Below are 15,367 nucleotides of genomic sequence, written 5' to 3'. Positions count from 1 at the left end.
TTTGAGAAGATAAATAAAATTGACAAACCATTAGCCACTCATCAAGAAAAAAAGGGAAAAGAATCAAGTCAACAAAATTAGAAATGAAAATGGAGAAATCACAACAGACAACACAGAAATACAAATGATCATAAGAGACTACTACAGCACCTATATGCCAATAAAATGGACAACTTGGAAGAAATGGACAAATTCTTAGAAAACCATAACTTTCCGAAAATGAACCAGGAAGAAATAGAAAATCTTAACAGACCCATCACAAATATGGAAATCGAAACTGTAATCAGAAATCTTCCAAAACACAAAAGCCCAGGACCAGATGGCTTCACAGCTGAATTCTATCAAAAATTTAGAGAAGAGCTAACATTTATCCTACTCAAAGTCTTCCAGAAAATTGCAAAGGAAGGTAAACTCCCAAACTCATTCTATGAGGCCACCATCACCCTAATACCAAAACCTGACAAAGATGCCACAAAAAGTGAAAACTACAAGCCAATATCACTGATGAACATAGATGCAAAAATCCTTAACAAAATTCTAGCAAACAGAATCCAACAACATATTAAAAAGTTCATACATCATGACCAAGTGGGCTTTAATCCCAGGGATGCAAGGATTCTTCGATATTTGCAAAATCAATGTGATATACCACATGAACAAACTGAAACATAAAAACCATATGATTATCTCAATAGATGCAGAGAAAGCCTTTGACAAAATTCAACACCCATTTATGATAAAAAAAAAAAAAACCTCCAGAAAGCAGGCATAGAAGGAACATACCTCAACATAATAAAAGCCATATATGATAAACCAACAGCAAACATTATCCTCAATGATGAAAAATGGAAAGCGCTTCCCCTAAAGTGAGGAACAAGACAAGGGTGCCCACTCTTACCACTACTATTCAACACATTTTTGGAAGTTTTAGTCACAGCAAACAAGCAGAAAAAGAAATAAAAGGAATCCGGATTGGAAAAGAAGTAAAACTCTCACTGTTTGCAGATGACATGATCATCTACATAGAAAATCCTAGACTCCACCAGAAAATTACTAGAGCTAATCAATGAATATAGTAAAGTTGCAGGATATAAAATTAACACACAGAAATCCCTTGCATTCCTATACACTAACAATGAGAAAACAGAAAGAGAAATTAAGGAAACAATTCCATTCACCACTGCAATGAAAAGAATAAAATACTTAAGAATAAATCTACCTAAAGAAACAAAAGACCTATATATGAAAAACTATAAAACACTGATGAAAGAAATCAAAGAGGACACTAATAGATGGAGAAATATACCATGTTCATGGATTGGAAGAATCAATATAGTGAAAATGAGTATACTACCCAAAGCAATCTATAGATTCAAAATCCCTATCAAGCTACCAAGGGTATTTTTCACAGAACTAACACAAATAATTTCATAATTTGTATGGAATACAAAAAACCTCAAATAGCCAAAGCGATCTTGAGAAAGAAGAATGGAACTGGAGGAATCAACCTGCCTGACTTCAGGCTCTACTACAAAGCCACAGTCATCAAGACAGTATGGTACTGGCACAAAGACAGAAATATAGATCAATGGAACAAAATAGAAAGCCCAGAGATAAATCCATGCACCTATGGACACCTTATCTTTGACAAAGGAGGCAAGAATATACAATGGAGAAAAGGCAATCTCTTTAACAAGTGGTGCTGGGAAAGCTGGTCAACCACTTGTAAAAGAATGAAACTAGACCACTTTCTAACACCATTCACAAAAATAAACTCAAAATGGATTAAAGATCTAAAAGTAAGACCAGAAACTATAAAACTCCTAGAGGGAAACATAGGCAAAACACTCTCTGACATAAATCACAGCAGGATCCTCTATGACCCACCTCCCAGAGTTAAGGAAATAAAAGCAAAAATAAACAAATGGGACCTAATTAAACTTAAAAACTTTTGCACAACAAAGGAAGCTATAAGCAAGGTGAAAAGACAGCATTCAGAATGGGAGAAAATTATAGCAAATGAAGCAACTGACAAAGAATTAATCTCAAAATATACAAGCAGCTCAGGCAGCTCAATTCCAGAAAAATAAACAACCCAATCAAAAAATAGGCCAAAGAACTAAACAGGCATTTCTCCAAAGAAGACATACAGATGACTAACAAACATGAAAAGATGCTCAACATCACTCATTATCAGAGAAATGCAAATCAAAACCACTATGAGGTACCATTTCACACCAGTCAGAATGGCTGCGATCCAAAAGTCTACAAATAAATGCTGGAGAGGGTGTGGAGAAAAGGGAACCCTCTTACACTGTTGGTGGGAATGCAAACTAGTACAGCCACTATGGAGAACAGTGTGGAGATTCCTTAAAAAACTGGAAATAGAACTGCCTTATGATCCAGCAATCCCACTGCTGGGCATACACACTGAGGAAACCAGAAGGGAAAGAGACACGTGTACCCCAATGTTCATCACAGCATTGTTAACAATAGCCAGGACATGGAAGCAACCTAGATGTCCATTGGCAGACAAATGGATAAGAAAGCTGTGGTACATATACACCTTTGAATATTACTCAGCCATTAAAAATAACACATTTTAATCAGTTCTAATGAGGTGGATGAAACTGGAGCCTATTATACAGAGTGAAGTAAGCCAGAAAGAAAAACACCAATACTAACACCAAGTATTAACACCAATATTACCAAAACTACCAATAATACAAAACACCAATATTAGCACATATATATGGAATTTAGAAAGATGGTAACAATGACCCTATATGTGAGACAGCAAAAGAGACACAGATGTAAAGAACAGACTTTTGGACTCTGTGAGAGAAGGCGAAGGTGGGATGATTTGAGAGAAAAGCATTGAAACATGTATATTATCATATGTGAAATAGATTGCCAGGCCAGGTTCAATGCATGAGACAAGGTGTTCAGGGCTGATGCACTGGGATGACCCTGAGGGATGGGATAGGGAGGGAGGTGGGAGGGGGGTTCAGGATGGGGAACACATGTACACCCATGGCTGATTCATGTCAATGTATGGCAAAAACCACTACAATATTGTAAAGTAATTAGCCTCCAATTAAAATAATAAAAAAAAATAAGTGCAAGATCTGAACACTGTAACAACAAATTATCATTGAATTAAAGAAGACCTAAATAAATGGAAATACATTCCATGTTCACCGATGAGAAGATTCAGTATTATTAAGATAGCATTACTCCCCAAATTGATATCCAGATTCAAGGCAGTCTTCATCAAAATCCTAGCTGCTTGTTTTGCAGAAATTGGAAAGTAGGTCCTAAAATTTCATATGAAAATGCAAGGCACCCAGAATAGCCAAAACAATCTCAAAAAAGAAGAACAAATTTAAAGGACTCACACCTCTAGACTTCAAAAATTAATACAGAGCTACAGTAATCAAGGCACTATAGTACTGGCATAAGGATAGACAGGTTAATCCATGATATAAAATTGATATTCCAGAAATAAACCCGTATGTTTATGGACAACTTATGTTTGAAAAGGGTACAAGATAATTCAAAGCAGAAATGGCTTTTTCAACAAAAGGGCAACAGGACATCCACACATTGTACCTATTCCTCACACCAAATTAAAAATTTAATTCAAAATGGATCAAAGACCTAAATGTAAGAACCAAAACTATAAAACTCTTAAAAGAAAACATATGCATAATATTTGGTGATCTTAAATTAGGCAATGGTTTTAAAACATGACACAAAGCACTATCAATAGAATTTAAAAATGGATAAATTGGAACTCATCAAAATTAAACACTTTTGTGCTTCAAAGGACTATATAAAGAAAGTGAAAAAACAACCCAGAGAATGAGAGAAAATATTTTTAAATCATGCATCTGTAAAAAGTCTAGTATCTAAAATATATAAAGACATTTACAACTCTGTAAAAACAAAAAAATTTAAATGAGTAACAGATATGAATAGATATTTCTCCACAGAAGACATACAAATGTCTACTAAGCACATGAAAAGATGCTTCACATCATTAGTCTTTAGGAAAATGCAAATCAAAAAGCTCAATGAAATACCATTTCATACCTGCTAGGATGGCTAAAAAAATTTAAAAGATGGTAAGGATATGGAGAAATTGAAGCTCTCATGATTGCTGAAGTATAGCTGCTGTGAAAAACAGTTTGGGAGTTCCCTAAAAAGTTAAATACTGAATTACCATACAACCCAGCAATTCCACTCCTAGGTATATAACCAAGAAAATTGAAAGCATATGTTTATATAAAAAAATTAAACACGAATGTCTGTGACATTAGCCATAATAGCACAAAAAGTGAAAACTCCCCCCAAATGTTCATCAATGAATTAATGGATAAATAAAATGTGGTATATCCATAGAATGCAGTATTATTCAGCTATGGGAAAAAATGAGGTACTGATGAGACATGTGGGACCTGGGACCCTTTGCTACAAGTGCTTGTACCTGGACAACAAACATTTCCTGAAGAAACAGAATACAAAGATAGATAGGTTGATCCAAAAATATAACTGAAACTCCAGAGAGAAACCCATACATTTAGGACAACTGATTTTTGATAAGGGTACCAAGACAATTCAATGCAGAAAGAAAAGCCTTTTCAACGAAAGGATAACTGCATAGCCACACAGAAAATGATGTTGAAACTATTTCTCACACCAAATTTTAAAAATTAAGTCAAAATGGATCAAAGATCCAAATAAGGACTACAAATAACTGCATGCATGCAGAGTTGGGGAAAATTATGAACAAGATATAAAAAGACCAAAAACCCAACTTCTATGTCCCCTACACACAATACCACCAGAGAAGGGGCCTAAGTCACCCCATCCTGCCTGACCCCTGGACCTGCCCCTACCCTCACCGCATGTAAGGCAACAACTCACCTTCACTCAAGGAGTGAACAAAAGAACCTGTTACTTGTTTTGTTCCCTCCTGATGCAGCATGAGTCCCAGTAAAGCCTTGCCTAAGTTTCTTCTCTGGCCTCTTATCAATTTCCATTGATTTTAAGAGTCTAAGAACCAGCTCTGTTACACTGATGTGTGCTACAACATGAAAGAAAAACCACACAGAAAAGGCTATCATGTTATATGATTCCATTTCATGAAATGCCCCCAAACTTTCAAAGAGACAGAAAGTAGGTTAGTCATTTCCGGGGACTTGGGGGATGGGAGAATGGTGGGGAGTGACTGCTAATGGGTACAGAGTTTGGGGATAATGAGAATGTTCTAGAATTATATGATGCTGATAGCTGCACAACTCTGAATAGATTAAAAAGCACTGAACTACATACTGCAAATGGGTGAATTTAAGAAAGCTGAGCACCAAAGAATTGATGCTTTTGAACTGTGGTGTTGGAGAAAACTCTTGAGAGTCCCTTGGACTGCAAGGAGAGCCAACCAGTCCATCCTAAAGAAGATCAGTCCTGGGTGTTCATTGGTAGGACCGATGTTGAAGCTGAAACTCCAATACTTTGGCCACCTGATGCGAAGAGCTGACTCATTTGAAAAGACCCTGATGCTGGGAAAGATTGAGGGCAGGAGGAGAAGGGGATGACAGAGGATAAGATGGTTGGATGGCATCACTGACTCGATGGACATGGGTTTGGGTGGACTCCGGGAGTTGGCAATGGATAGGGAGGCCTGGCGTGCTGCAATTCATGGGGTTGCAGAGTCAGACACAATTGAGTGACTGAACTGAACAGTAAATGAATTGCATCTCAATATTTTAAAAAGTCAGACCACACCATTCTTCTCAAAATGCTCCAACATGTCAAAAGAACACAAGACTCCCCAGAGCCACTGCTCTGACCACTGCTTTTCTGACCTCATCTCCCATCACTCTCCCACCTGGCAGCCCCCACCAGTCACACTGCCTCCTTCTGTTCTTCAAACACACCATCATGCTTCCACCTCAGGGCCTTTGCTTTCAGTTTCCCCACAGCCCTGGATTCAAGCCTCCAACACCGGCACAGTTAACTTCTGCACCTCTTGAAGTCTTTGCTTGAATGTCCCCTTTTCAGTGAGGTCTACCCTAACTGCATGCCTGTACTCCTTTTCCCCAACCCTGTTACTTCTCTTTTGCATTTATCCCTGTCTAAAACATAACATGCTTCTCTTATTTCTTACTTTGTATTTATGGTCTGTTTCCTCCCACTAGAATCTAAGCCATTGTAGCTAGAATTTCTGTCTGCTTCTTCACTGCTCTATGTTTCACACTCTGTGGGCATACAGGAGGTGCTTACTAAATATCTGTTGGTGACCACAAAATAAATGAATGTCTACATGGGTAAACAGGTTTGGAGGACCTGTTCTGAGAATGAAAACATCTTCGCGGACATACAAACAACTTTGGGAATGAACTTTTTTGAAGACTGTCTACTGCTTGTTATCAAACACTTGTTCAAGCCTAAGAGACGTCAGATATTTTCTGACACCTGCTATTTAATTACTGTGACCATGCATGAAAGCAATGGGCCTCAGGCCCTTTTCTTTCAGTAGCTGAGTATGTGAGCCTTGCTCAGCTTCGTGTCTTTGATGCTCACATTTTGCTTGTAGTTCTTCCTTGGTTTCACACAGAGACACGAACTGCCAGGAAACTCTCTCTGCCTCTCTCAGGACATCTGTGCTTTGAGTCTAACTCTGGGCCAGCTCTGCAGACTGAAAACACTCTGGGTGTGCCTGTCAACAGGAAGAGAAGCGCTCCAGCAGGAACCCCACACCACCTGACCGCACAGCCTCCTAAGCTCCAGGCAGCATCTTTGTTGTGCTTAAATGAGCCTTCCATGTGCTCCTGGCAGGAGCACACATAATTAAACGTACTAACACTTAAGAGCAGGCTTAAACCACAGATTTTCTATTATCGTTTTTAACTTTTGATTCATCCCCTCCAGAGATTCAGCCTTTCTTTGATAGAGGCCTAAAACATGAGAGAGAAGTTTCTTGGGTGTCCAAAAAATCATAATGCTTTTGGGAAACTGAGTCTTAGCATGGAGAAATCCCTCTGTATTCTGCCATCTCCATTCTCTATTTTTCAGATAAAATAGCTATTACTTTGTGTCTGTGTGGAGCACAGCAAAAAGGAAACTCGGATTTCAAAGAACCATCTCTATCACCTTCAAAATCTTTTTGTCCTTGGGTATCCTGAAATGTCTATCCTCTCTAGTCACAAAAATGTTTTCTCTGCAGCAGCTGACCCTATCTATGATAATGATTTTAACAACTTACTGACTGGAGATATATGAATATGTCTCTTGTTACCCTAACATTATTGACCAGAGTGTTTCAATATTCACTTCCATAACAAATCGCCAGCCACAGACATTAGTTTCTGCAAAAGTCCTCCAGTCAGTAACATGCTATGTGTTAGCTGCTAGTTGCGTCTGACTCTTTGTGACCCATGGACTGTAGCTCTCCAGGCTCCTCTGTCCATGGGATTTCCCTGGCAAGAGTGGGTAGCCATTCCCTTCTCCAGGGGATCTTCCCGACCCAGGGATCAAACCCAGGTCTCGTGCATTGCAGATGGATTCTTGACCGTCTGAGCCACCAGGGAAGTCCCCGATAATGTGTTAAGTAGCACCTATAATACAAATTCGTATAATCCAGAATACAGCCCCAACACACCTGTTTTTGGTTCATTTAAGTATCCCACAGGTCCTTCAGGTTCTTTCTATCCAAGACTCTTATTATCTCTCCACCAAAACAAAATTTTTTTTTAGTTTTTAATTTTAAAAAATTAATAATAAGAAACCCTGCTGTTGCCAAGCCTTACTAATAGCATTACTTTCTCCCACTCAAGGAAACCAGGAAATTCAAAATCAAGTTTGGCTCTCTGCTCTGGCTCTATACAAATTCTGTCAGTCAATGAGTCACTTGCTTTGACCCCGTTTTAATGAACTTCCAAATTTTTCCTGGCCATGTATCTTCTGAAGAAGGATTACCTCCTGCTCACACTTAAAAGCCAACAGTGGGGACTTTATTCTGCTCACGGTTTGAAAGCTGACTACCCTCTACTCCCAACTTTGAAAACACTAATTACTCAGGTGACCATGAAAATGAAACCAGATGTTCTCCCCAATCCCTGCCATCTGCCCTGGTGCTGGGCCTGGGTTCTGTCTTGTGCTAAGGAAGATCTGGCTCTGTTACCAAACCAAACTTGGGTCCATTCACCCAACATACAACAACTCCAACATACAACAACTCCAACATACAACAACTCCAACATACAACAACTCCAACATACAACAACTCCAACATACAACAACTCCAACATACAACAACTCCAACATACAACAACTCCAACATACAACATATAATGACATGCAACAACTGGGCTGTGGGGAAGGAAAGTATAGTGTTTACTGCAAGGCACCCAAGATGGGGCCAATCAAGAACAGGCAGCTCATGCTCAAAAGACCCAAACCCCCTGATGCCTTTCAGGGTAGGTTTTTTAAAAACGGTGTGAGGGAGAGGATCACAGGGTCTTTCATCAGGTCATGCACAATTCTCTGACTGGTTGATGGGGAAGTTAACAGGGTGATTTCAGGAATCATAATCATCAACCTGCTGGTTCCAATCAGTCTGGGGTTTCTGTGCTAGTGATCAGCATGGGGTTGACTTCTTCCACCTGGGGGGGTTTTAAGTGTCTGCAAAACAACTTAATGATATGGCGCAGGATATTAACTATAGCACTTGAGAAGGAACTAAAGGTCCTTTGTTTTATGGCTGAACTATTATTATTCTGTCTTGCTCAATTGTTTGTTTTTGCATTTTCTCACTTCTCTGATTAAATTGCTCTTTGGAATTCAGGGAAGGTCTAAATGGCTAAAGCTCTTCTACAAAAAAGATGCAGAGACACAGGACATCTGTTCCTGGGAAGGCCCTGCAGGATCCTGCTTAGTTTCAGCCCTATCACTTCCAGCCTATGTGAGCTTGGATGTGATGTTATATGCCATGCATGCAATAACACAACATTCCCAGCTGGCTCAGTGGTAAACAATCCACTGCCAACGCAGGAGACACAGCAGTCTCAGGTTCAATCCCTGGGTGGGGAAGATCCCCTGGAGGAAGAAATAGCAAACCCACTATAGTTCATGGGGTTGCAAAGAGTGGGACACGACTGGACTGAGCATGGTATAAGAGGAGCACATGGTATATATGCAATAACACAGAAATCAGACCTATAAACATAGGTTATCATAAGAAAGTATGGGATATAAATGCATAAGTCAGTAGAGACCCATAGGTTAACCCATTCTATTGAGCTCAGTCTATCTAGATTTCTAAGGAAGACTGCGCAAATTTGGTAGGTTCCATTTTTACTGTCAGGGAGTAACAGTATGGGAATTCCCCACAAGTGTAGCTGCTGGGTTCCTCTCCCATTTCACCTCCATGCTGCCTCCCTCTCCCATTTCACCACCATGCTGCCTCCTGAAAGTGGGTTTATGAGGCTCATGGTTCCCCAAGGTCCAGACCTAACTCTGAAGCCCAGCCAGGGCCGGGGCTGTCCAAATCAAGATGGAGGTCCAATCCCATTGTCCAATAAAGGATAAGGCCCAGAGAGCTGAGAAATCTGTTTTCTGGTGCACATATGTTACTCTCAACAAAAACATTATTTCTTCACAAACACAGATTCATTGTTCTGTACCCTAAGTGTGAACCAGGAATTGGAGCTCAGAGAGTCCTACATTTAGAGCTCTAGGTTCAGCTACTGTCCCACTCCTCCTAAAGAGACATGTCTCTCTGCACCCAAGATTCGCTTTCTATAAAGACCTTACATTACGGAGACTGCAGCCGGAATTAACTGGACTAGACACCGAGGGCCACGCTTTGCCAAATGAATAGGAATGAAGGAAGAGGCTGCCCCCAAGTGGGAAACCCGAAAATTGCAGCGACGCTTCCAATCAGTTACTCATGAGTTCAAGAAACTGCACCGGGTTTCCATTTCCAGCTCGCAGAAATGCCCCTCCTTGAGAACCGCTAGGGAGGAAACTGAGGTGCGGATCCTTTTACTATCACCGCGGCACGCTGAGAAAACAGAACAGGCAAACCCACCGTCTCCCAACCCCCCGACCCTATAAAGCACCTGGTTAAATGCAAATTCTGGGTCCTCACCGCGGACACTTTGATTTAGCGAGCCAGAGGGAGTGAGCGCCTAGAGTTCTGGTGTCTAACCACGTGGTTCGGATCATGTGGCAGATTTGGAGATTGTGGGCTGGGAAGCGACTTTCTCTTACCCTTCCCGGGCCCCGGGCTGTGGGTCCTGGGAACCCCGAATCCGCAGTTTTTCTTGTGGCCTTTCTCGCAGCCCCCAGCCGCCGCTCTATTGTCTCCCCACCAGCCACTGCGGAACCCCACCCACCAGCCGGGTCTGCCCCGGGTCAGCCCAGCCACCGTGGTTTCCATGGCGACCCGGGCTGCGCCGCGTGCCGCTTCCCTCGCGCGGTGTAAGGTGGCGTCTCTCTGACCCAGCGCCCACCGCCTCGACCGAGAAGGGAAATTCTAGTCCAGGACAGTCAAGCTAAGAAGTAACTTTACTACTACTATTGAGTATTTCTTGTGCCCATTTTTTATTTAAAATAAGATGTAAGAGTTTTGTTTTTCCGGGGTAGGGGGTCGCGGAATTCGAGCGACCTGTCTTAGTACCTTTATGTAACATCTCACATTCAGATTCAAACGCTTGGGATAGACTGACCCTCCTCCCCCGCCCAGCTAAAGGAATTAATAATTTCGACTTGCCTTAGAGACTTACCTTTCTTTGCACAGCCCTCCCGTGGTACATGCACCAGAACACTCAGGTGTGTGGTTTTGTCTAGCAACCTCGGGAAACACCGAGGTGATTCCCAGACCGTGGGCCTCCTGTTTCTTCTTTACTCTCCAATCCTGCCCTTCTTGCCAAGGACTGCTGCCTCTGCTGAACCCGATGGAGGAGGTCAGGTTCTTAAGGGCTTCGGCAGGGAATGCAGACTGTATTCTCAGAAGCATGTGGGCTGAGCTAGGCCCTCAGAAGTTCCTCGTTATTCTAATCAAGAAGCCCTGGCTTACTCTAATCAACTTCCATTAGGAGAAGGCCACATCTTCTGGAAGGACCTGGGTATACTTTCAAAAGGTGCTATAAGGAGCATGGTCCAACACCCCAGGTCCGGTCAGCTTTTCTTTTTGGTCATCCATGAGGACTGCTGAGTCATGGTGCTTCCTCGGGGCGTTTGGCAGTTCAAGACGGCTGGAGGCTAAGTGAAAATCTAGGCACCTCTGAAATCCTGTTGGTATGTGGAATAAATGACTTTCGGATGGCCAGCTGTGGAGGACACTGGGAAATGGAGGACACGGTCATCTCATAAACATGGAGATGTGAGGACAAGGTTAGACCACTCTTGTTTTGTCACATAGTAACATTTTCAATAGCTAAGTGTAAGCATTCGGCAATCTTCTGAAAAATTAACTACTTTCAGAGATGGAGTGGATCCCTTTTGTTCAGAGTTTTCAGGGCCAGACACCACAGAAGACCATCTTGCAGTCTCTGTGTAGGGAACTATCCATTCTTCATTAAAGAAGTGAGTATGCGTGCTAAGTTGCTTCAGTCTTATCCAACTCTTCGCAACCCTATGGACTGTAGCCCCGCCAGGTTCCACTGTCCATAGGATTCTCCAGGCAAGAATACTGGAGGGGGTTCCCATGCTCTCCTTCAGGGATCTTCCCAATCCAGAGATCGAACCTGCGTCTCTTAACGCCTCCTGCATTGGCAGGGGAGTTCTTTACTACTAGTGCTGAAGAAGGGAAGAAGCAGATCACCCAGACTGAACTAACTCCATCTTGCACTTTTAATGAACTCTGGCCTACATATCTGGTAACCATGGAGATAACATACCAGTGATGGAGCAGGCCCCCCAGAAGGATAAACACCAGACTAGGCTGACCTCATACCTAGACTCCCTGGAGAAGAAGAATATGATAACTCATTGTGTTATCGAATACCTTCTGTAATCTTAATGGTGCATAGTAATGTGGGCTGCACTGCATAGCTAGTTGACCTTCAGAATGTGAAACATGACTAACTTAATTGTATCTCCTTCTAACATTTTCCAGAGCAGACTTGAGAAAATTGGGAATGTGGGCTTGGGCACGCACACACTAGGTATAACAGGCAGACACAAAAAACAGTCAGGGTGCCTGGCTAAGGAGGAAACTCTGCCTTGGACCCACCAGTGTAATAAACTGCACTCCATTATCTGCACGGTCCTTCTGAGTGAGTTTGTTTCCCAGGGGGTTTGGCTACAACAGCACCACCTGGGGAGCCCCATTAAAGAAGCAGTGCTAGAGAATTTTCTTCAGTCTAAGAGCTGACCAAACTGTACTGTAGAGCTGTGTAAGACTTCAGTTCGGTTCAGTCCAGTTCAGTTGCTCAGTCGTGTCCGACTATTTGCAACCCCAGGAATCGCAGCATGCCAGGCCTCCCTGTCCATCACCAACTCCCGAAGTTTACCCAAACTCATGTCCATCGAGTTGGTGATGCCACCCAGCCATCTCATCCTCTGTTGTCCCCTTCTCCTCCTGCCCCCAATCCCTCCCAGCATCACGGTCTTTTCCAATGAGTAAACCCTTCACATGAGGTGGCCAAAGTATTGGAGTTTCAGCTTCAGCATCAGTCCTTCCAATGAACACCCAGGACTGATCTCCTTTAGTGTGGACTGGTTGGATCTCCTTATAGTCCAAGGGACTCTCAAGAGTCTTCTCCAACACCACAGTTCAAAAGCATCAATTCTTCGGTGCTCAGCTTTCTTCACAGTCCAACTCTCACATGACCACTGGAAAAACCATAGCCTTGACTAGACAGACCTTTGTTGACAAAGAAATGTCTCTGCTTTTTAATATGCTGTTTAGGTTGGTCATAACTTTTCCTCCAAGGAGTAAACGTCTTTTAATTTCATGGCTGCAATCACCATCTGCAGTGATTTGGGAGCCCCAAAAAATAAAGTCTGACACTGTTTCCACTGTTTCCCCATCTATTTGCCATGAAGTGATGGGACCAGATGCCATGATCTTAGTTTTCTGAATGTTGAGCTTTAAGCCAACTTTTTCACTCTCCTCTTTACTTTCATCAAGAGGCTTTTTAGTTCCTCTTCACTTTCTGCCATAAGGGTGGTGTTATCTGCATATCTGAGGTTATTGATATTTCTCCCAGCAATCTTGATTCCAGCTTGTGCTTCTTCCAGCCCAGCATTTCTCATGACGTACTCTGCATATAAGTTAAATAAGCAGGGTGATGTACTATTTGTACTTTTCCTATTTGGAACCAGTCTGTTGTTCCATGTCCAATTCTAACTGTTGCTTCCTGACCTGCATATAGGTTTCTCAAGAGGCAGGTCAGGTGGTCTGGTATTCTCATCTCTTTCAGAATTTTCCACAGTTAGGCTTTGGCATAGTCAATAAAGCAGAAATAGATGTTTTTCTGGAACTCTCTTGCTTTTTCCATGATTCAGCAGATGTTGGCAATTTGTTCTCTGGTTCCTCTGCCTTTTCTAAAACCAGCTTGAACATCTGGAAGTTCACAGTTCATGTATTGATGAAGCCTGTCTTGGAGAATTTTAAGCATCACTTTACTAGCATGTGAGATGAATGCAATTGTGCAGTAGTTTGAACATTCTTTGGCATTGCCTTTCTTTGGGATTGGAATGAAAACTGACCTTTTCCAGTCCTGTGGCCACTGCTGAGTTTTCCAAGTTTGTTGGCATATTGAGTGCAGCACTTTCACAGCATCATCTTTCAGAATTTGAAATAGCTCAACTGGAATTCCATCACCTCCACTAGCTTTGTTCATAATGATGCTTTCTAAGGCCCACTTGGCTTCACATTCCAGGATGTCTGGCTCTAGGTGAGTGATTACACCATCGTGATTATCTGGGTCATGAAGATCTTTTTTGTACAGTTCTTCTGTGTATTCTTGCCACCTCTTCTTAATATCTTCTGCTTCTGTTAGGTCCATACCATTTCTGTCCTTTATCAAGCCCATCTTTGTATGAAATATTCCCTTGGTATCTCTAATTTTATTGAAGACATCTCTAGTCTTTCCAATTCTATTGTTTTATAGAAAGATACAAAGCATGACATGCAGTAGGCACAGCATCTTCATGTTATCCAGGGTCTGGGCAGCAAGCCAAGGGACAGCTCCTTTTGCACTGTCTCCCATATGAGGTGTGCAAGGCTGCTGTGGGCATGAATGAGGACCAAGGTATGTGGCTTACTTGGACACATAGAAGCCATAACTCATCTTCCCCATTCACATCTTTTATGATTCTAGACATGCAGGCCCAATGCCTACGTGCCAACCCACAGCTCCCCCTATCCTGGTACACATGATGGAGTGGGAAAGGCACTCCCCATTTATCTTCACTCTGCTCTTTTCTAAGGTGGTTCTAAGGGAACCATCTGTGGGCCTGAGGTCAACACTTTGCTTACCGTCATGAATTTAACATGTCTCCAGTCAACGCCTGATCCTCTCTACCCTACCTGTCCTTCTGACAGCCTTTTCATCTTGGTCCAGTGCCACCAGCCAGTTGTGCAGACCAAGCACCTTCTCTCTTCCAAGTGCCACACCTTCTGCTACCTCCTGGCCCTGGCCACTGTCATCCCCAGCCTGGGTGATCAAGAGAGACTCCTAGCTGGTCCTCCTGCTTTGGCCCTTTGCCTTCCCACAGCCCATGATCAACGGATGATTTTAAACACAGCAGTCAGAGTGAGCTCTCAAAAAAGAGAGGAAAAGAAAAACCTTCTTCCTCTGCTCAAAGCCATCGACTGACCTCTCCTCTCACTCAGTCCCTGTCCTCCACTCCTGTTCTTGTTCCCTCCCATCTTCACTGGCTCTCTAGCCACCAGCCCTGCCTCTTCAGAGCACTGACAGCCTCCTGACCTTCACACACTAATTTTTGCTTGTCGTCTTTATTCTCCTACAAGTATGTTTGCTCCGTGAGGGCAGAAACTCTGTTTTTGGTTCATCTGTTTTTCCATTACTGTATCACCAGTGCCTAGAACAGAGCCTGGCACATGTAGGAGGTAAATGAGTGTTAGTTAATTAAGGAAACAAAAAAATACATGAATGGTTGACTGACTGACACAACTTAGCAGCACGGCCACAGGGGGCCTCCTCATCCTGCACCCCAAGTGAGGATGACTCCACCCAGTTGTCTGCTTCCTAGACAACCCCAGGCCCTCCTGACAGGGGCCAACGGCAACTGCTGCCCCTACTCTCCTGTTGGGCACAGTGGAGAGAGAGACAGCTCCCTAGGGGGTTGAGCTGACTTAGTTCTCACTTTCAGAACCACCAAGCAG

The 15,367-nt window shown here is 42.5% G+C and overlaps 1 long non-coding RNA gene across 3 annotated transcripts in view; it reads right to left on the bottom strand.

The window, feature by feature from the left end:
* The window catches only part of LOC112447824 (uncharacterized), a 109,562-nt gene extending 98,897 nt beyond the window's left edge, over positions 1-10,665 (bottom strand). For 2 of the 3 annotated variants that reach the window (XR_003036085.2, XR_009495629.1), the window contains exon 1: positions 10,279-10,665. This is a non-coding gene — a long non-coding RNA (uncharacterized lncRNA). Of the gene's footprint in view, positions 1-10,127 lie in introns of all 3 variants that reach the window. The other variant, XR_009495628.1, reaches the window with a different exon arrangement.
* Positions 10,666-15,367: the final 4,702 nt, after the last annotated feature.

This window comes from Bos taurus, chromosome 8, assembly GCF_002263795.3.
Source record: "Bos taurus isolate L1 Dominette 01449 registration number 42190680 breed Hereford chromosome 8, ARS-UCD2.0, whole genome shotgun sequence".
Classification (NCBI taxonomy): Eukaryota; Metazoa; Chordata; class Mammalia; order Artiodactyla; family Bovidae; genus Bos; species Bos taurus.
Note: the sequence above shows the minus strand (reverse complement) of the source record. Positions and strands in the feature narration are given on the sequence as shown.